General features: G+C 41.5%; 1 long non-coding RNA gene across 1 annotated transcript; it reads left to right on the top strand.

Annotated features, from left to right (window-relative positions):
* Window positions 1-12699: 12699 nt before the first annotated feature.
* LOC139080439 (uncharacterized) lies at window positions 12700-20056 on the top strand. The gene is made up of 3 exons (XR_011534954.1): window positions 12700-12901; window positions 17595-17693; window positions 18026-20056. It is a non-coding gene; the product is annotated as an uncharacterized lncRNA (long non-coding RNA).
* The last annotated feature ends 578 nt before the right edge of the window (window positions 20057-20634 follow it).

The following is a 20634-nucleotide window of genomic DNA, read 5'->3' as shown; positions in this document are numbered from 1 at the left end:
CAACGGATAGATTAACACTGAAATTATTACATATTTTTCATTGTGTTTTAATTGTGTGCTTGTAGGAATGTCTTCAACCTCAGTTTCCATGGAAAATAGCATCTCTACATTTTCTGGATTTGATCCGACTATACATGAATTTGAAAATTGGAGTCTCTCAACTTGTCAAGTTTTCCTGTGCTCTTAGAATTGGGAATAATAATTCATAAATTACAACTGGGAGTGATGGTTTATAAATTATAGAAGGACGCTCTCAGAGAAATCCCCAGTCTTGCCGGGACCACATAAGACCTTCATGATATATCAGTTCCACGTGGTTTATATTCATGTGGAGATTGGACTCCCACTGCAGTGTTGTCTTCCATATACACCGACAGAGGTATGTTCATCTCTGGAACAAATCCGTCTGGCTGTAAATACCTAAAGCCATTTTCCCAGAGTCCGCCAAGATTTTTAGTTCAATTCTAACAACATAAAAAGCCTGCTCTAAGTTCTGTTAACACTGTTCGTATCTTTTAATGGTCAACCTAAATAGTTTGGTACTCTTTTCCTCCCCTGGCAAAATAATGCACACACAGACACATTTGCCCAAATCTAACATGGAACTGAATATTTTGATCAGATCTTCCTTGATCGTATTCACCATGTGATTGACAAATCACCAATCCTATTTTAGTCATACGGAGTGAAAATATGTAATAAGCTGCCAACCCCAACTCTTCCTACTGTTTGTCAAGGGCCACCCTTCCATGGAGAAGCGAGGGACTCTCAAGTCAAGAAATTTGTTCCAATTCCTGCTTCACCAGTTTTCACTTGATCTCTTCGTGTCTCAGTTTACCTATCCAGGATCTGGTACCTACCTCCTAGAGTTCTTGCAAGGATAAAGTGAGTTAATATATTTAAAACAATTAGAACAAGGCCCAACCTACAGTAATTCCTGTATTTGTGTTGGCTATTCATCCTCCAAATAATAATAATAATACTACTTTACCATGCCAAAATTATCCAGGATGGGTTAAAAATTAAACAACATCCCTTGAACGAGTTTTATGCAATGGATGGGCTTCCTTTTTTAATGGCAGAAGACTTTTTGACTGATGGTGTCATTTGAACACGTGTGAGTGGTTTCAACCATCCTTGTTAGTGTCGTAGTGTCCTGGAGAGGTTCCTTGACATCCCTCACACCTCAGCCATTCTGGGAATCTTCTGCAGGCCTCTAGCTCACAGACAGCAGAGCCACACTGGTCATTTCAGGACCCCCAAGTCATCTGTTCTCTCGGGTTAAGCTGACTCAAAGGGATTCAGGGCCCAAGTTTGGGATGACATTCTCTTCCAGACTGATTCCTTTGTCCTCTTGGATCAGAGTCATTCCTGCAGTTTACCCTGCTTTAAAAATGATTCCTTCTAAATATAACGCGACACAAATCCCCCACACCGATGATCAGGCCGCTCCGAGGAGTGAGAGGCCAGATAATGTCCGTTAGACCGAATGTAATGGCGACATTAGTCTAATAAGAGCACATCGGGCTTCTGGTATATTCAAAATGCTGAAATTGCATTGTTGCAATTTTGTCAGCATTTACCCTAATGGGCTGAGAGAATTAAAGTGCTGTGAATATGTACATTTAACGTATTCCTTCACCCAGCACGGACGTGTGTGCTGAAACCAGCCTGGCCGTTTGAAATACAAACAAAACAAGATTAGTCCAGGAGAGATGGAATGTAAACTGTGAGAGCCAACGTGGTGCGCTGAGGGCTAGGAGGGAGGCACTCAGTTGGCGCCGTGACTTGGCAGAGCTGAGAGTAACTGCTCTGCTGGGAGGGACCTTGGGGTGGAGCTCCCTGGGGAGATGCTGAGAGTGCCGAGGAGGGAAGCACAGCTTATGCAGCTGCCAGGGCGCGAAGTGGGGAAGTGTGGACATGGTCAGACACCTGTAGGCTTTATTGATGGCCCTCAACCACAAGGAAGATGGCCCTTGAAGAGACTAGAAAGGTAATGCGTAGTTGATCCACTAAGAAAGGCTGGGCCAGGGGCCGGCCCCGTGAGTAAAGTTCACATGCTCTGCTCAGGGTTTCACTGGTTTGGATCCTGGTCACAGACATGGCACTGCTCGTAAAACCACGCCGAGGCGGTGTCCCACATAGCAGAGCCAGAAGGATCTACAGCTAGAATACACAAGTATGTACTGGGGGCTTTGGGGAGAAGAAGAAGAAGAAAAATAAGATTGGCAACAGATGTTAGTTCAGATGCTAATCTTTAAAAAACGAAAAAGAAAGACTGGGCTGTACTTTGGAGGCGATGGGGTGGGGGTGCTCTGCAGGATTATTAAGAAAGAGATGACAGGCGCTGGCCTGGTGGCATAGTTGTTAAGTTCGTGTGCTCTGCTTTGGTGGCCTGGGGTTTGTGGGTTTAGATCCTGGGCACAGACCTACACACTGCTCATCAAGCCACGCTGTGATGGCATCCCACATACAAAATGGAGGAAGACTGGCACAGATGTTAGCTCAGCGACAATCTTCCTCAAGCAAACAGCGGAAGATTGACAATGAATATTCACTCAGGGCCAATCTTCCTCACCAAAAAAGAAAGAAAGAAAGAGGGGCTGGCCTGGTGGTACAGTGGTTAAGTGCACACGTTCTGCTTTGGTGGCCCAGGGTTCACTGGTTCAGATCCCTGCTGCGGACATGGCACAGCTTGGCACTCCATGCTGTGTCAGGCGTCCCACATATAAAGTAGAGGAAGATGGGCATGGATGTTAGCTCAGGGCCAGTCTTCCTCAGCAAAAAGAGGAGTATTGGCAGCAGTTAACTGAGGGCTAATCTTCCTCCAAAAAAAAAAAGAAAGAAAGAAAGAGATGGCAGACCAGACTGCTATTCTAGAAAACTACAGCAAAAGTAAAAATGTCAGCAACAAAAGCCGTTTAGTCAGTGTTAGAGAGACTTGGAAAGCTCGTTGCTCATCTCATCTGAGTGAACCTGAGGCAAGGCCACCCCTACAGCAAGGGGCAGATCTGTCTGCAGCCGCTCCCCACACGTCTCACCACAACCCCAGAGCTTGGAAATGAACCTGACGGAATTGGCCCCTGAAGATGAGGAGGGAGGAGGAAGGGGAGAGGACACAGGAGGAGGTGGGAGTGGGGAAGAGGAGACTCTGAGTCTGTTTCCAGAAGACTGAATGTTGGACAGTGTCGAATGCACGAGGACGGTTAGGAAGGGAAGGGAGAAGCCCTGCAAGCGAGGTCAGCATGACACACGCCCCGCCTGGGATCCTGCGCAGTAATTGTGATGGATCACAAAGTGGGTTCTGAACTTCCTTTTGATTAGAACTAAGAAGAAATAGGCCTCATTACAAGAGTTCAAAAGTTTAACACAAACCAGTTGCTCAGTCGAATGACTAAATTTTCTGGGTCCTAAGACCTGTGAGGAGCAGCTCCAACAGGCTCTCCAAAAGCCATGTCCCCAGTCACCCCCATAACCCATGCAGTGCAGAGTTCACGAGGCCACCGCAGTCCCCTTGTTTATTATAAGACATTATATATGTACAAATTTTATACATGTATATGATATACAAAAGGCATAAAGATGCTAATAATTTCCCTATGCATCAAGAAATTAGAATATTACCAATAATTTTGAGACTTTCTGCTTATCCTTCTCTGGTTGCATGCCCCTTTATACTTGCTACAATTTCATGCTTATTATTTGCTTGCTTCGCTGTATATTTTTATCTTACACCCATCTGTAAACAATATGTTATGTACTTTTGCAAGCTTTTGAACTTAAGCTACATGGAATGACTGTATTTGTATTCTTCTGTTCATTGCTGGATCTCTTCAAATTTATGTTTTTGGTATTTACCCATATTGCTGAGTATTGTTGTAGTCCATTCATTTGCACTGATGTATGGTATTTCTGTGTATTAATATGTCACATTTTATTTTCCATTCAACTGTCAACGACCAATAGGTTGTTTCTTATGCATCAATGTAGGCAAAGAAATAATATCAAATGTAATTACAGAAAAAATTCAAAAAGATATTGCCCAAGTGTATAGCTTTCTAATAATCTTTATCCAGAATCTAATTTAGAATATCTGGAGGATTAAAATGGCCCCATATCCTTCTGGAATTCCCAATGTCTTTTAATAACAACCAACAAAGAACTATCGACTATATTATCTGACAATGGTTGGTATGCGAATTCTCTTCTGCAAATAAGAACTCTATTTACTTTTATGTTAATCAAAATGTCAAGCAAGATTGATGTTTTCATATGAAAATTAAGAAACTGACTAGAACCTAAATAGAAGACCTCTGAATGTTTGAACGGAGAAGAAAGAAAGAGTAATTGCAGAGCAGGCCATTTCTGAGTCCACTTCAGGCAGAAAAAAATGAGAAATCAAAACCACAATGAGCTGTCACCTCACAGCTGTTAGCCTGGCTACTATCAAAAAAACAGGAAATAAGTTTTGGTGAGGATGTGGACAAAAGGGAACCTCTGTGCACTGTTGGTGGGAATGCAAATTTGTGCATCCACTATGGAAAACCGTATGCAGTTTCCTCAAAAAGTTAAAAATAGAACTACCATACGATCCAGCAATCCCACTCCTGGGTATTTATCCAAAGAAAACGAGAGCACTGTCTCAAAGAGACATCTGCACCCATGTTCACTGAAGTATTATTTACAACAGCCAAGAACAACCCAAGTGCCCATCAACAGGCGAACGGATGAAGATGCGGTATATATACGACAGAACATTATTCAGCCGAAAAAAAGAGTGAAATCTTGCCATTTGTGACAACCTATATGAACCTTGAGAATCTTATTCTAAGTAAAATACGTCAGACAAAGACAAATTCCGTATGATCTCACTCACACGTGGACTCTAAAAAAAAAGCACAAGGAAAATGAGCTCATAGATAGAGAGACAGATTGGCAGCTGCCAAAGGTGGGAGGGGGGGGGTGAGAGAAATGGGTGAAGGTGGTCAAAAGGTACGAACTTCCAGTTATTAGATAAATAAGTCCTGGCAGTGTAATGACAGCAAGATGACTATAGTCAATGATACTGTATTGTATATTTGAGAGTTGCTAAGAGAGTAGATCTTAAAAGTTCTCATCACATGAAAAAATCTGTAACTATGTGGTGATGGATGTTAACTAGATTTATTGTGGTGATCATTTAGCAATATATACAAACATTGAATTGTGTTGTACACCTGAAACTAATATAATGTTATATGTCAGGTACACCTCAATAAACAAATAAAAAAGAAATACTATTCCTCTTTTGATTTACATGCAGGTAAAAATCATTATGAGATGACGGTCATACAAAAGCAGGCAGAAGACTGGAATTATCCTGAGGGCCACAGTTGGCAGGCCCCGAATTCCACGGGAAGTCTTTAAAGGCAGGATTGTTGTCTTGCAGATTTCATCCGTGATGCCAGGTGTGCCTGGAGTAGACAGGTTGCACATAATTGTTCACTGAAAAGGCCCGTGAATTGAATGGTCGCTGTGGAAAATAGTGTTGATTTTTGAAAAGCAAATGCACGTGTACTGTTGCTCCATGAAACATGTTCTGTCAATTGCCAAGATGTAGGCTCCAACTCTTTGCTCAGACTTCTCAGGAATTGCCTCTTGGATTCATACGAACTCCCCTCCCTCTGATTCTCCTCTGCTCCTGAGCATGCTGGCACAGTCTGAAAGTGTCCTCCCTGGAGAGCTGCACCAGCCCAGTGGAGGAGGAGAGTGGGGTTTCCGGTTGTGGTCCTGGCCAGGTAGGCGTTAATCTATGAGACTGACACCGTGCAATCTGATTTGGTGCAAAAACAGATGAAGACCGGAGATCAGTTGCACTGTTATCAGACTTAGAGTTAAAGGGAGCCTATGCCTTAAAACAACCCTCCCTTAAACCAGGTCCCCAACCACACGGCCCATCCAGGAGAGTTCATGGTGCTTCAGCCCACGGGGAACCAGGGTGCAAGGCTGACACTCCAGGAAGCCCACTCCAGGGGGAAATGGGCAGTGGGTTTTCGAGGCATTGTTCTATGGGGGTTCCAGGGAACTTCAATTTCACTGTTAGAATAGTGGAAATATGTAAGAGCACTATATACACATTATTGTTCACTCTAAGATACTTAATGATTACAGGCCACGCGCCAGCCATTTTGCTGAATATTGGGAATAGGGTGGGTGGAGAGAAGTGGTATCTTCCTCCAGGAAGTTTACAATCTGAGAATTATCATTATAGTTATTTGGACATCAATCATATCTCTATATCCATCATCTATAGCTATCTATGTATCTAGGCATCTATCTGTCATCTATCTTATTATCATCACACAGTAATGTATTTAAATAAAATAATAAAGCTGTATTATTTAAAAGTTCACAAAGATTAAGGTAAAAATTATTTATGTTTTGGTACATGTATACATAAAATTTTTAGAGAATAAGTATATACATACACACTTTTGTCTCAAAAGGAAAAACACAGAATTTAGAGCTACGATGGCTCGTGTGGCTGAGCCAGTCGTCTGCGAGGGGGTTAAGATGCACACAGAGATATACTTGCCTAAGTTTTGGGAAGAAGCCCAGAAATTTGCCTTTTTACAACTCCCTAGATGATTTTGTTGAAGGTGCTCAGAACTCAAATTTTAAATTTTGTTTGCAAATATTGTCTCCTGGGAATCACTTCAGATACAGATTTGTTGCTATCTTCATGCAGGATGGTCACTGGAGCGAAGCTGCATGACATCCAAGGATGTAGGAAAATATTTTTGATGTCATTTTAAAAATATCTGTTTTCTTATTGCTTCTTTGAAAGTGTTATTTTTTAAGTAGAATTGTTCAGTACATTAAGCACATTAAGTTTGCAGTAGTGTAATAACTGTTTTACTCAGAAATTTGAACACGCTTTATTGTCTAATCAGTCCCTTGAGGGTTACTTAGTTTAAAATTTTTTTCTTCCTTCTCTTTCATTTATTGAGATATATCTGGGTTAATGAAACACTCACTAGAATAATCTACTCTCTAAATTATCCATTTATTCTGCTATTGAGCTAGCCATGAATGCTGAATGCCTGGGATTTTCAGGATTATTTTAGATACGCCAAGTAACCAGTTACTGCAATTTCTGGTTTACAAAGTGTTAGGTTATCAGATGGTGGTGTTCCTAGGAAATAGCAGGAACTCCTAGGTCCTGAGATAGAAATATGTTTGAGATGATGTCTGAAATCCTGTATGTGATCATTAAGCGTGTTTTCCTCCCTGCCAACTTTGCCAATCGTTCACTAGAGATTCAAGTTATCCTTAAATACATTAGTTTATAATCTGAAAGTTTCTAATATGAAATATATAGTTTATAATCTAAAAAATTTTAAATAATATATTCATCATTATCAAAATTTCTTCTTCCCCACAGACTGCATTCTTTTCTTTTCTTGTGTCTTTCTTTTATTTTGAAGATTGACACCTGAGCTAACATCTGTTGCCGATCTTCCTCTTTTTCTCCCTCTCCCCAAAGCCGCCCAGCACATATATCCCAGTTGTAGGTCCTTCTGGCTCTTCTATGTGGGACGCCACCTCAGCATGGCTTGATAAGTGATGCCAGGTCTGCGCCCAGGATCCAAACTGGTGAAACTCTGGGCCGCCAAAGCAGAGTGCACGAACTTAACCACTCAGCCATGCGGCCAGCCCCTGCATTATTTTCTCGTTTGGCAGTAGACACCTGTGTTAATCAGTATGGCTTTTGAATATAGTAACTGCTATGGCCAGTATTTACTCTTTTCAGTCCATTTTCTCATAAAATAATGCCTATGAGATAGATTTTCTTATCTACTTATCTAACTTTTCATATCATAAGAAGATTTTAACTTAATTCGGATCAAACAAATATGGCTAAAACTTGAAAGAACCAGATATTTCATTTTTGTAAGTCCCTATGGAGGAGAATTATCTCCTCTATGTGATATTTGAAATGGTGATTTTCCACAGAATTTGAGTGCATGGTCTGAGTACATCAGATCAGATTCTTCAGTTAATCCTGTGATCGGAGTGCTTGCGTTTTAAGTATGTGTAAGTATTGCGAGTTATAAGTCATTTGAGGATATTTCTCTCAACAATCTCACTCAAGTTTGGCTCCTGCAGATGGCACTTAGCATGGCTGCTCCTTCTGCTCCTTCTCTCTGCCCTCGGCTGTGCCTTCATCGTCTGCCGTAGATCTGTATCTTAGATTACATGAGCTGCACAAATAGACTCTTATTCCATTTTCTTTTTTTTACAGGCTGGTTCCTCACAAAACAAAGAATCTTGAGTTAAGAGCTATACCTTATTACGTTATTTTAAGATAAGCAATGGTACTAAAATTCTTCAGCAGTGTGATAATCTCCTAGACAGATTCAGTCATTAGAAATGATCAAATATCAAAATCCTCTCCCTCTTTTTGTTATTTAGAAATGGGACACAGTGAGTATGTTATTTCCAACATCAGCTAATAATTTCACAGGCAGCCTTATGCCTGGGATAAGTGTTGCATCTGTTTCATAGATGTCGTGGGTGCTATGACAAACCAACTTCATCTACTGTATTTAATTTATATATATGTGTGTGTATATATAAATACACACACATATATATACTCATATATATATGAGGAAGATTGGCCCTGAGCTAACAACTGTGTCCATCTTCCTCTCTTTTGTATGTGGGATGCTGCCACAGCATGGCTTCATGGGCTGTGTGTGGGGCCATGCCCAGGATCCGAGTCCTTGGACCCCGGGCTGTTGAAGCAGAGCATGTGACCTTAACCTCTGTTCCACCGGGCTGGCTCCAGTATCAATATTTTTTAATCCTGCTAAGAAATTGTGATCTCAAAAGAAGGTGAGGCTGAGTGTGACAACTTTTTGTAACTCCCAAGTGGTGCACAAATTCGGCTCATCTCTTGGGTATGAAATTGCATATTTAGTTCTTGGAGTAGATACACTGAGATGTTATTTGTTCCCTGCCTTAATTTATAGAACACTTAAGAGTCCTTAGTCAGCCAAATCCATGTGCTCCCAAAGCCAAAGATTTACAGTTTGCTTACGTCATCTGTTGTGATTTAGTGTAGAAATGACGAGGTAGGACTCAGCCTTAAATGAGACTCAGACGGGATCATTGCCTCTCGGCAGCTTCGCTTGATCTTGATGTGAAGATAAGTGGAAAGACATCAGCAATCTTGAGATGTCTCAAATCCACTGGAAAAATAATTGCACAATATTTAACTGATGTCACAGCATGACAGAATGGTCTTTCTTGAAATAAAGAATGGTGGTTATACTGTTGTCTTTGCTTAAGGCAACGAAAAGAATCCTACAACTCTCTCTCTATGTGGATGTGTATATAACTATTTATAATATATAAATATGTATTATATATATGTGACTCTGTATAGTTGTTATATATTTATCTGTATATGTGTATATATAAAGATATATGAACTTCTCTCTATTTCATACTAAATGAAACAATGACGACAAAAACTAGAAGACAGCCTGAAGCTAGAAAAGTTTTCATGGACATTCTAGGTAATTTCACTTTGAATTTGCTGATTCAAACTATTTCCTAGTGAGCAGAAATGAACTAAATCACATAAGTAGCTCTTATGAAATACATTGGTAATTTAATTTATTGAAAATTTATGAATTGGCGTTCTCTGTAGTGGTTAATCTCTCCTTTTACTTGTTTGGGAGGCTGAATCCCTTCTTTTCTTCCTTTTTTCTCTTTTATTTAACTCTCACTCATTTATATAATTGACATGCCAGATGCTTTGAGAATGTGACCCAAACGTCAACTAAAAGCATATAAATAAATAAATATTTAATATCTTGCTTTTATTTGTTCCATAAATAAAAATTGGATAAGATATTCAATATCTTGCACACACACACACACACACACACACATATATATATATGTAATTTTACTAAGCAACTAAAATTGCTGGCACTTATCAAAGAAAAGACTTTGGCAGGAGCGGTCAGGGAGGAGATTGAAATTTGCTGTGAAACAGGGGAGAATGTGAAGATTGTTTGAAGTCTGGTTTTACCGAGAGGTAACAGAACCAGAAGAATGATGTTGACGGTGACCATCACATTCCTTTCCTCTGCCGTCCAGTTTTACAGGTCAGCACAGCCACCAGGAGTTTTCTGTTTTCCACGAGATAACTGATTTTCAATGAAGTTTGCTCCATTTGGAGGAAGAAAATCATTGAATGCCTAGTACATGCCATTTAAATTTTATCACTAAGACATTTCACATATGTAAAATTACTAATCTGAAAAAATCATTTGTCAAGTTATTAGTTATATTTTGATTCAGAAATACATATGTGATTGCTCAAGCAACAGGAGAAGCTGGGTAATTGTGTCTAAACTGCTGGGGCTGTGGAAGGACCTGCTGCTTCCATTGATAATGATCATTTATTTTTCATTTGCGTCTCCTGTTTAAAATGTTAACACGCTCGGGAGAGACAATAGTCACGAATACTTTAGTCTGAATGAGTTAATCACTGAAGATAAAGATGCTTGGTGTATATAACTCACTTTGGAGGAATAAGGATGGGCTACAGCATCAACAGGATGGAGTGCGGGCAGCGCAGAGAGACCAGTGCTAACTCCGCAGCTGGAGGAGAGGAAACCCTCTGGTCCTAGAAGGCCTTTTGCAGACTGTGTAAAATAACACTAAATCATTAGACGATGGGGCAAATCTTATGTGCATCTTGAATAATCAATAAATTTTAAACAAGACACAGGAAAAAAAATGAAGTTAAAGTTACTCTACATTTGTCATTTTCACCCCTTAAAATTAACTTTTTCCGGGTCTAAGATCAGTTGATGTAAACTGCTGTGGCATCACTTTCTTAGTTTTTCAGAGTGATCTAAATTATGTTTCTATTGAAAAACCTATTTATGTGGTCATTATTAACGATTAGAATCTGTCTAGAAACACAGACATGGAAACAATTGACATGTTTAATAATTATTTTTAAGGTCCGCATATTGTTTTTAATACTCTCTGCAAAAGTGGTGCTGGCCTCTATGGACGCCAGTCTTTGGTTGCAATGACATGTCTGCTAGTAGTCACTCAAGATTAAAATGATCAATACGACTCTACGGACATAGGATGACAGACGAATGTTGAGAGTAGATATTGCAAAAGTGCATGAAGCAGGGGAGGCACATGGCAAGAACAACAGATGTCATCACAGACATCAGGAGTTCTGGAGACCAACCCTGAAGTCGCATGGATAGGGTGTTAAGGATGACTCAGAACTCCATCTGACTGGAGAACTGAGTGTTGAAGAATTCTCACTTAAGTGGTATTTTATTAAAGAACAATTCAGTGACAGAAATACATAATCTTCACCCTACAAATTTCATGGCACAAGTTGGATAATGTGCATGGAAGCAAGGTTCTTCAAAAACAAGCCATATGTGTTGAGGGTAAGGGAGCAGGATGTGCTATCTTGTTACAAATTCTTGACTTCCTCTTTAGAGTCTGACAAAGCTTCTATAATTTCTTAAGACCTTCCAGAAGCAAACAGGCAAAGCTAAAAAAGGAAGTTAAACAATGATTTGCTAAATTTAAAAGAAATGTAACTTTTTCACATGATCCCAAGCCTAACCCAAATGCAACGCGCTCTCTCCTGCTCTGTTTTCTAGTTTTCCATCCTGCAGAGGTGGTATCATCAGCTTCATTAAGAATACTTCCTTTGTCTTGGCTGTGCAGCGTCCTGTGTGCCTTCCTCATCTTGGCTGGGTTTTACCAAGATGAATGATTCAATTTCTTGGAAGAGACAGCCGCCGCCGGTGTTACAACTGGTGAATATGGGAACCCCTTTCGTGCTTGCTGTTTTGGGACCAGTAGCGTAGTTAGGTAAACAGTGATCTCATTTTTGGTCATGCGGTTTTACTGACATTATAATGAAAGCTATCAGCACAGGTTTGAGGTAGGTGTCAATTTACTTACTTACTTTGTTTAGTCTTTTGTATTTTTCGTCTTATGGAGCTAACTCTGAGCAAACTTGAAATATTTATTTCCACTTAACTTTTCTCCACTATTAAAGCAACGCCTGATCATTAAATAAATGCAAAAGAATAGAAAGAAGATAAGAAGTTACTGATGATCCCCACCACCTATGCACAAGCACTGTTTATATTTTCCTTGGTTTTGAAACACATTTAGAAACTCTTGGCACATTATCCTCTTAGGTTTCAAATAGCGGTAGATGAGAACATTCCTCAGTCTGTTCTGAAAACTCGACATTCTTAAACGGTTATTTAAGCCCAAAACATGTCAGTTGAGTTAAACTTTGACCAGCCCAGGTGACTAGTTTATAGGTCTTGAAACTTTGTGTCAGCAAAGACCACACAGCCCAAATTCCTGGAGCATGTCTTGTGTTTGTATTCAAACAGAACCCTGAAATGTTTTCTCTCCCTAAGTATTTCAGACACATTCTTCTCATTGGAAACCTTCGCGTCTTACACAACTCCCTCTGTATCTAAACTATGTTAAAGATACATAGACAAAGGATGACATCACGGAGCTGATTTTGTCCTTTGAGCTCGGTGTTTAGCTAAAGTTGAGCAGTTACAATGAGTCATGCAATCTTGTGACCAGCCGGGCACTTTTCCAATGAGAGAGACTGTTAAGATCTTCGACAACAGACCTGTAGTTGTTTGAAAAAGAGTTGTCAACAGCGACCTGGACGCTGGGCGATACCCGGCTTCTATGAGTAACAAAATGAGGGCCCATTCCTGCTGAATAACAAAACACCGATGGTGAGGTAACACTTAGTAGAGCTGACTCATTTCCTCACTTACAGATGAAAGGAATTGTCCAAGAAATGACTGTCTCACAGGTAAGTAGTGTTTCCTTCAGGTAACCGGCGGGGAATCTCTGGAGAAAGGCTGACTACAGCATTCACTTGTCAGGTACCAGGTCTACCAAGAAGTACATTTGATTACAAAACAATGCCAGACATTAAAAGCCATTTTTATCCTTAACTAGCTGAGAACTGCTCATTTCAAGTGCGATTCAGAAGAAAGAGGTCGTCTTGCATAATCAGGTGTAAAGGTGATTGAAAATTTCTGATTAGTTGCACCGTGGAATCAACGTAAACTTTCCTTTTAATTTTCCAGTGGGCACATTTTCCTGGAGAGGCTGTGGCTCTTGCCTCGACATCTGTGTAGGACATCCGTGGGGGCCATGCTGGGTACCCTTTCCATATCTATGGATGGCCCAATTTTCCAGGGCTGTGGGATTTCCAGCTGTGTCATGTTGACTTGAACTGACTCAGCAGGCGCTGCCATCATGGGAAACCAAGAAACCTCTGCCTCCCGGACTCCTTGTAATCTCCTGGGCTTTACAATCAGGCTGTCTTTACAAACACATTCCTCAAAGCTAGTTTGGAGCATACTTATTTTTAAAAATACAAGAAGCCTGTTGAGAGAAAAACATTAGATGGACACATAGTTGTGAACATCACCCAAAGTCATGACTCTTGTCTTCTTAAACTAGATCTTACTAGGACTTTAAAAAAAAAAATGGATATGGGCTCCTCTAAACAGGATTTCACTATTTTCATTCATTTGTAATGTGCGCACTGCCCTCGGTTGCTTCTTTCCCTACTTGGTGTGCCTCCTTCTGAATTCTCATGTAATTTCAGGAGTTGTTACCATTCTTTTTGCTGTTGGGAAATCGCGAATTGTGAAACACGTTAAACTGAGCACATTTAAAAATAACCTAGTCTTTTCTACTGTTTGGGTAAAGTCACTTGCTTGTTTGGGGTTGCTAATGGAAATAAGTGGCCATGTGTGATTACCTCTAGAGCCAGCTTGTTTGCTCACAGGAAAGAATTCATTGAACAGCCACAGACTACATTCCAGAACATTAGCCAACCACTTTGCAAAAGTGTACTGTTGGGTCATAGAGAAGTCTGCCACCACTCCTGGAAAAGCAGCTCCAAATTCCTGCCCGTGGGACAGAGATCTTGTTGCAGGATGTCAATGTGGGCTCTCATAACAAGCATTTTTATTAGTGGTTCTTCCCTCCTCTTGGTTCCCTGATAAACGGCCATGCGATGCTCAGTGTCTGGAAATCCATGGGACTCTACTTTTTTTCAGAAGACACTTTCTATGCTTTGCAATTCATTACCCCAGTGAACTTCAGTGTAAAGACAGTGGTGCAGCAATGGCGGGGGAGTCATTTCAGATACTTCAGGGCCCGGAATAGATTTGTCAGTGTGCTTGTTTCCTTCCTCGCTAACAAATCGCCATGCTCTAGTCTGTATTTGGAATCTGCGGATCTGCAGAGGCAGCTCATTGGTCTCCAGGGAGGATGCTCATTAGCGTTGCAGGTGGTCGCTGCAGGTCCGAGTTTCCCAGCCCCTGGTTGATCTATTTCATAAATTGGAGAACTCCGCTTTGATCTACTTTCACGTAAGAGTTCATTTGAACACAAAGAGATAAATAAATGCATTTAAAAGTTATTTGGAAGGAAATGTTGAAGCAGAGCCCAGAAAAAGGCTGGTACAGCCTCCCCTGGCCTCTCAGAGATGAAGTCAGGGCATCAGGGCTCAAGGAATGTGCAAGAGCCACAGGTAAGGGCTTCCCTCCTCTGGGCTCTTAGAGTCTTCTCTGTAAGGCAGCATGGACTGGATCAGATCATGAGCATTGTCCTGGTGCCTGGTGAACCGAGGTGGAGTCCAGACTCATCCCCAGCCCTCTTCCCCGACCCCTCGCTCCTGTCCCTCTGCGTGCTCTACGGCCTTGGCAAGTTGCTGGAAATCTCTAGGAATCAGATTCTCTGGAACAATAATACCATTACTCCTTTATCACAGTGTCATTTGAGTTTCAGGGAGATAATGCTGATGAGGGTTTAGCACACTGCCTGGGAAGTATTATTTTAAAAACAAAACGAACAAAACACCCACTTTATAAGAATAACTCCCGAATAAATATCCCTGGGCAGGATCTCTCTCAAATTTTGGACTCATATTTCTGACCAGCTGGAAGAATTTTCTATTTTGATATCTTATTGATGGCTACACTCTGTGTGTCCAAACGAGACTCAGTTATTTTAGTACATCTACAGGGAGTAAACCAGGCACCAGGCACAGCCCTGGCCCTCGAGGACAGGATGGTGAATAACGCAGTCTTTGCTCATCATCGTTGTCACCATAGCTGCCATTTACCGTGTGCCAACAACGTGCTATGCAATTTATACACGTCCTGTTCTTCAGTCCCTGTGGCAACCCTGTGACTTAGACAGACTTTGTTCTTTAACAGATGAGAAACAAGTGACCTAGTGACCTTAGGTGATTTGACCAGATTCACACAGCTAGAAACTAAGTCAGAATCCAGTCTCACGGGTCTCGGTGTCTTAGACCGTTCAGGCTGCTATAACACAACACCGCGGATTGGGAGGCTTGCAAACAACAGACATTGATTCCTCACAGCTCTGGAGGCTGGAAGTCCAGGATCAAGGTACCAGCAGATTCAGCGTCTGGTGAGAACCCACTTCCTGGTTCCTGGACAGTCTTCTCTCTGTGTCCTCACTTGGTGGAGGGGGTGAGGGAGCTCTCTGGGGTCTCTTCTTATAAGGTCATTAATCCATTGCTGGGGGCTCCACTCTCATGACTGAATCTCCTTCCAAAGGCCCCACTTCCTAATACCACGACATTCAGGGGGAGGTTTCAACATATGAATTTTGGGGAGATGCAAACATTCAGGCCCTGACACTTGGATTTCCATTCCACACCGTAACCACAGAGTTTCCCTGTCTCCCTCAACACAAACAATCTCAACATGATCTGACAAAGTCCACCAGGAGGCCAGCACAGTTTCCTGATGAGGGAATGAAGGCTGCAGGTAAGCTGTCATGTGCCAAAGATACTTCTTCCTTCAGTCAGTGGGGACCTCTTTCTCCCAAGCCGTCAAGCCTGCGATTTCAAGAGCTGTTTCCATTCCTTTCCGGACCCTACCACTTTCCCCTTTCAAATGGCTAAGGAGAGTTTTCCCTTTTGCCTTCTCAATGACTCTCAGTCCATCTGTTGGTTCCATCCTCCACCATCCTATTTTGGTCCTCCCTATGTCAGGCTCATCTGCGCTTCCAACTTATCCCTCCTGGAGCCACAGTCCCCTCTCTAGTTCTCAAGAATGCTTCACGTGATGGTCACATGGGTCTTAAAATGCTCCTTTTCAATAACCATTCAGATGTTACTTTTCTAACAAAAATCTCTCCCATTTCTCTCAGGCTATTCAAATCCTACTGACTCTTTCTATTTTTTCTATTTCTACTATTTTATTCAATAAATATCTGAGTGCTGGTGTTTCATTGCTGACCACGATGGGCGTAGAACTGCCTGATTATATCCATTTGAACTCAACACACAAAGCCATTTTAAATAGAAGGGCAAACGATGCTCTTCCAGGATGACAAGAGTGGGAAGGTACATAGGAACGCTCGAGTTCCGGCCCCGCACATCCCCTCTTCCTTCCAAGCAGGGTGAGGGAGCAGCTATGTGCAGGCGCTATATATTCCCGGCCTGGGTTACAACGTGAGCAAACACATCGAAATCCCTGCTCTTATGAGCTTGTATTTCAGTGGAGAGCTGAGGGGAGCGTCACTTTTATCTTTAAGGTGCATGCCAGCTTCTGCAGGAGATCTCTTATGGAGAGCAATTGGAAAATCAAGAGCAGCACCAAAAAGTCATTTCCAGTAGCTCTTGACTAACAAAATGGTCTTTGGAAATCGCGTGTATGTAAAGACAGAGATTTTAATCCCCTTTTATCTAATTATTTTTTCGGCCATTTTTAATTGTTTGGATGAAAAGCAAAGGCCCGTTGAGGGCACAGGAACAAAGTCTGGGGTGGGGTGGCTGGAAGTCGGACTCTGAAGGTTTTTCTCCCTGCAATGTGACAGTGGTGGCCACTGAAGACACATCCTAGGAGGCAGCCCAGCCTCACGGTCAGGCAGACCAAATGACACTGGCCCAGCTCTTTCCCGGCTTCTTCCAGCCCATGGGCCCGCTGTGGCCTGAATTGTGTCCCCAAAATTCAGCTGTTGAAGTCCTAATTCCCAGAATGGCTGTCCATCCGTCCCCTGTTTTATTCTACCTCATTTTATTGCGCTTTGCAGACGTTGTGTTTTTTACAAGACCCACCACCAGCAAAAAAGATGATGACTCCTTCAAGGCTCAGATGATGGTTAGAATTTTTCAGCAGCAAAGCATTTCTTAATTAAGGGATGTACATTGTTTTTTAGACATAATGCGATCGCACACAATTTTCGTGTAACCACAGCTTTTATACGCGCTGGGAACCCAAAAAATTCGTGTGACTCAGTTTATTGCGATACTGGCTTTATTGAGGTGGTCTAGAACCGAATCTGTAGCATCTCCGAGGTATGCCTGTACTTGGAGATAGGGCCTGTAAGGAGGTAAATAAGGTTAACGGAGGTCATAGGGGTGGGGCCCTGATCCAACATGACTGGTGTGCTTATAAGAAGAGGAAGAGACACTGGAGCTCTCTCTCTGTCTCTCTCCTCCATAGGAGGACGTGGTGAGAAGGAGGCTATCTGCAAGCCAGCAAGAGTTCTTACAAGAACTGCACCATGCTGCTGCCCTCATCTTGGACTTCAGCCTCCAAATGGTGAGAAAGAAGTGTCTGTCATTAATCCACCCAGTCTGTGGTGTTCTGTACCAAGACAGTCCTTTCCCCTCTGGTCCCAGCAATGCTTTTCTGGCTCACCCTTGGCTCAGTGCTGATGCTCTGAGGTTTCTTCAGCAAGTGCGTTCTCACCTGCCTGCCTTCCCTACAAGCTTTGTCATTAAGGCTCCAGTAACGGGTCATGCAATTATTTGTACTCCTCAGGTGGTAGCCAAATAAAAAGTAGTATTTGTTGATTGATTAGCTAGTCTGAGAGATGGTTAGCCAAATTGTAGCTAACAGGCTGAAATAGTTTATTTTTGCTTTGGTTTCAGGCCTGACAAAGAAATATTGAGATGATTCTGCACAAAATTCTGGCTATTTGGAGATACAAGAGTGTTTATTTTCTTCTGGAAGGTTCCAGATAGTTACCTCAGTTCTGCCCTTCAATTTGCATATAAACATAAAATGGAGCACTGGACCCCATATTCCACAAAAAGGCTCAATTTAATTTTCTTTGAATGAAGGGTGTTTTATCAATAAAATTAAAATCCCATTAAATTCTCTGATACTTGACCAGGGTGCTTCATATTCTTCTCTTTCTTTATAAGTATTTAACCTGTTCTTACTTAAAAAAGGAAAAATCTGTTGAACCAGAAATGATTTCTTTCTACCCTAAGAGTGTACCTTTTTTCACTCTGGATGAAATAAATTTAAAAGAAAGGAGCTGAACTCTCCACTCCAGACCACACAATTTCATGTGACGGCAGGATTTTCAACTAAATGCAACACCCTGGACTTGATCGGAAAATACAGCCACGTGGACGGAAGCTACTAGCCGTTAACACTTTTTAATTGTTCTCATAAAAGGAGTATATATGTGTTAAAATACTCCAAAAGGATTTTTCATTTTCATTTCTAACCTAAAATGACCCTGTGCTTAATTTAACCCTGCTCGATGAAGGCATTGAGTCGTGACTTACCTTTCTATCACACTGTAAAAATCCTTTTTAATTCAGACTAGGTATTTGGGGTATTTTGATTATCCAAAACTAAGGTTCAGAAATTTATTATCCATGATATTACCTGTTTCCATCTGAACTTTGCAAATATGTTTTTTAAAACAATTCTGCCACCATTTCATTAAATTACAACATGTGAGTAATAAAACCCATCATAAGCTAGTTGGGCAAGTGGCCTGAGCACCCCCCAAACTGACGTCATTGGCTCCACCTCCAGAAGCAAAGCCCAGGAAAGCAATGATTTAATCCTTTCTGTCATTTTGGCAAGTGTCTCCTTCCTCAGCAAGGCAAAGTTGGCATTGGCAAAATGATAAAGATGGTTGACGTTATAAAAATTTTGCTGGAATTGTTTATATAGTTAATTGGTTCAAATGCTTCTGCAGTAGGGCTGGTCCCACGGCCAAGTGGTTAAGTTTATGCACTCTACTTTGGTGGCCCACGGTTCTGCTGGTTTGGATCCTGGGCACGGACCTAGCACCACTCATCAGGCCATGCTGAGGTAGCGTCTCACATAGCAGAACTAGAGGGACCTACAACTAGAATATACAACTATACTGGGGGCGCTTTGGGGAGAAGAAGAAGAAAAAAAAAGACTGTCAACAGATGTTAGCTCAAGGCCAATCTTAAAAAAAAAAAGAAAACTCCATTAAAAAAAAACCCAAAAACTTCTGCAGTGTCAACTTCATTCCTTTGAAATGACTTCCCATGTCTTAAGGCAGCTGGGATTGCATTGAGCTGCAAGGTACAGAGAGCGTGGTGAACAGAGGTGTTCACAGTTGAGGTTGTGTTTTGCTCACATAAAAATGAGTACCGAGGAGGGTGAGGATTCAGGGCTAACACAGCTTCTTAGTAACATCTTCAAGGATCTGTGTTCCTTCTCTGATTTTTGATCCTTCCTCCCTTCTCTGTAGTTTTTATTCTCATGGTTCTAGCATGCCTGCTGCCCCTCCAGGCAGTTCCATGTTCAGGGTTAGGAAAAGGGATAAGAGTGTTGTTCCATGAGTATAGAGTTTTAATTCTTGCAAATAAGTGAATTCTAGGGATCCACTGCGTAAGGTTGCGCCTAGAGTTAACAACAATGTATTGCACAGTTAAAAATTTGTTAAGAGGGTAGCTCTTCTGTTAAGTATTCTTCCAACACAAAAAAAGTGGGGAGGGGGCATGAGGAAACTTTTGAAAGTGATGGATATGTCTACCACCTTGATGGTGGTGATGGTCTCACAGGTGTTCGTACTTGTGCAAACTCATCAAATTGTACACATTACAGAAGTGTAATTCTTTGTATGTCAATTATAACTCAAAGATGCTAAAAAAAGAAATAAAAACAAGAAGAATGCAAAGCTTTCTGCTGGATTTTTTTTTTTTTTTTTAACATTTGGCAAATATAGTCTTCCCAGGAAAACCTGCCTGCCACTCAGAGCTCAGAACCTTGTCACATGTCCATGCCCAGCTGCAAAGGAGGCTTGGAATCAGCTGTCCACTCTCTGTAGTGGAGGAAACAAAGGACAGTGGGTTGAACGGCAAACCAACAGCCTCTGCCACACTGTCTTTCATGGATGTGATGTGAGAGGCACGACTGTCAAGTCGTGAGTTTATCTCGTTACGTTGTTGACTTTATCCAAATAAAATTCCAATAGAAAGAGAAAATCCCAATTGATTTTGACTAGCTTTGATTTTTTACTAGAACTCAGAATGAAATGAAATAAACCAGATTGGGTTCAAATTCTGCTGCAACGACCCACTAGCTGGATGTCCCAGTGGAGATACTTACTGCCCAGGAATCTCCGCCCTTGTGGTAAACCTGAGCTTATGCACAGGGTAGATTTCTACAGGAACTGTCCAGAGGCAGGACTCCTCCTCTATGAATTCCTCTTCCACACCGAATCTAGGCTTCGCCCAGACTTTCTTTGGCCAACGGGACA

Source organism: Equus przewalskii, chromosome 30 (genome assembly GCF_037783145.1).
Source record: "Equus przewalskii isolate Varuska chromosome 30, EquPr2, whole genome shotgun sequence".
Taxonomy (NCBI): domain Eukaryota; kingdom Metazoa; phylum Chordata; class Mammalia; order Perissodactyla; family Equidae; genus Equus; species Equus przewalskii.
Note: the sequence above shows the minus strand (reverse complement) of the source record. Positions and strands in the feature narration are given on the sequence as shown.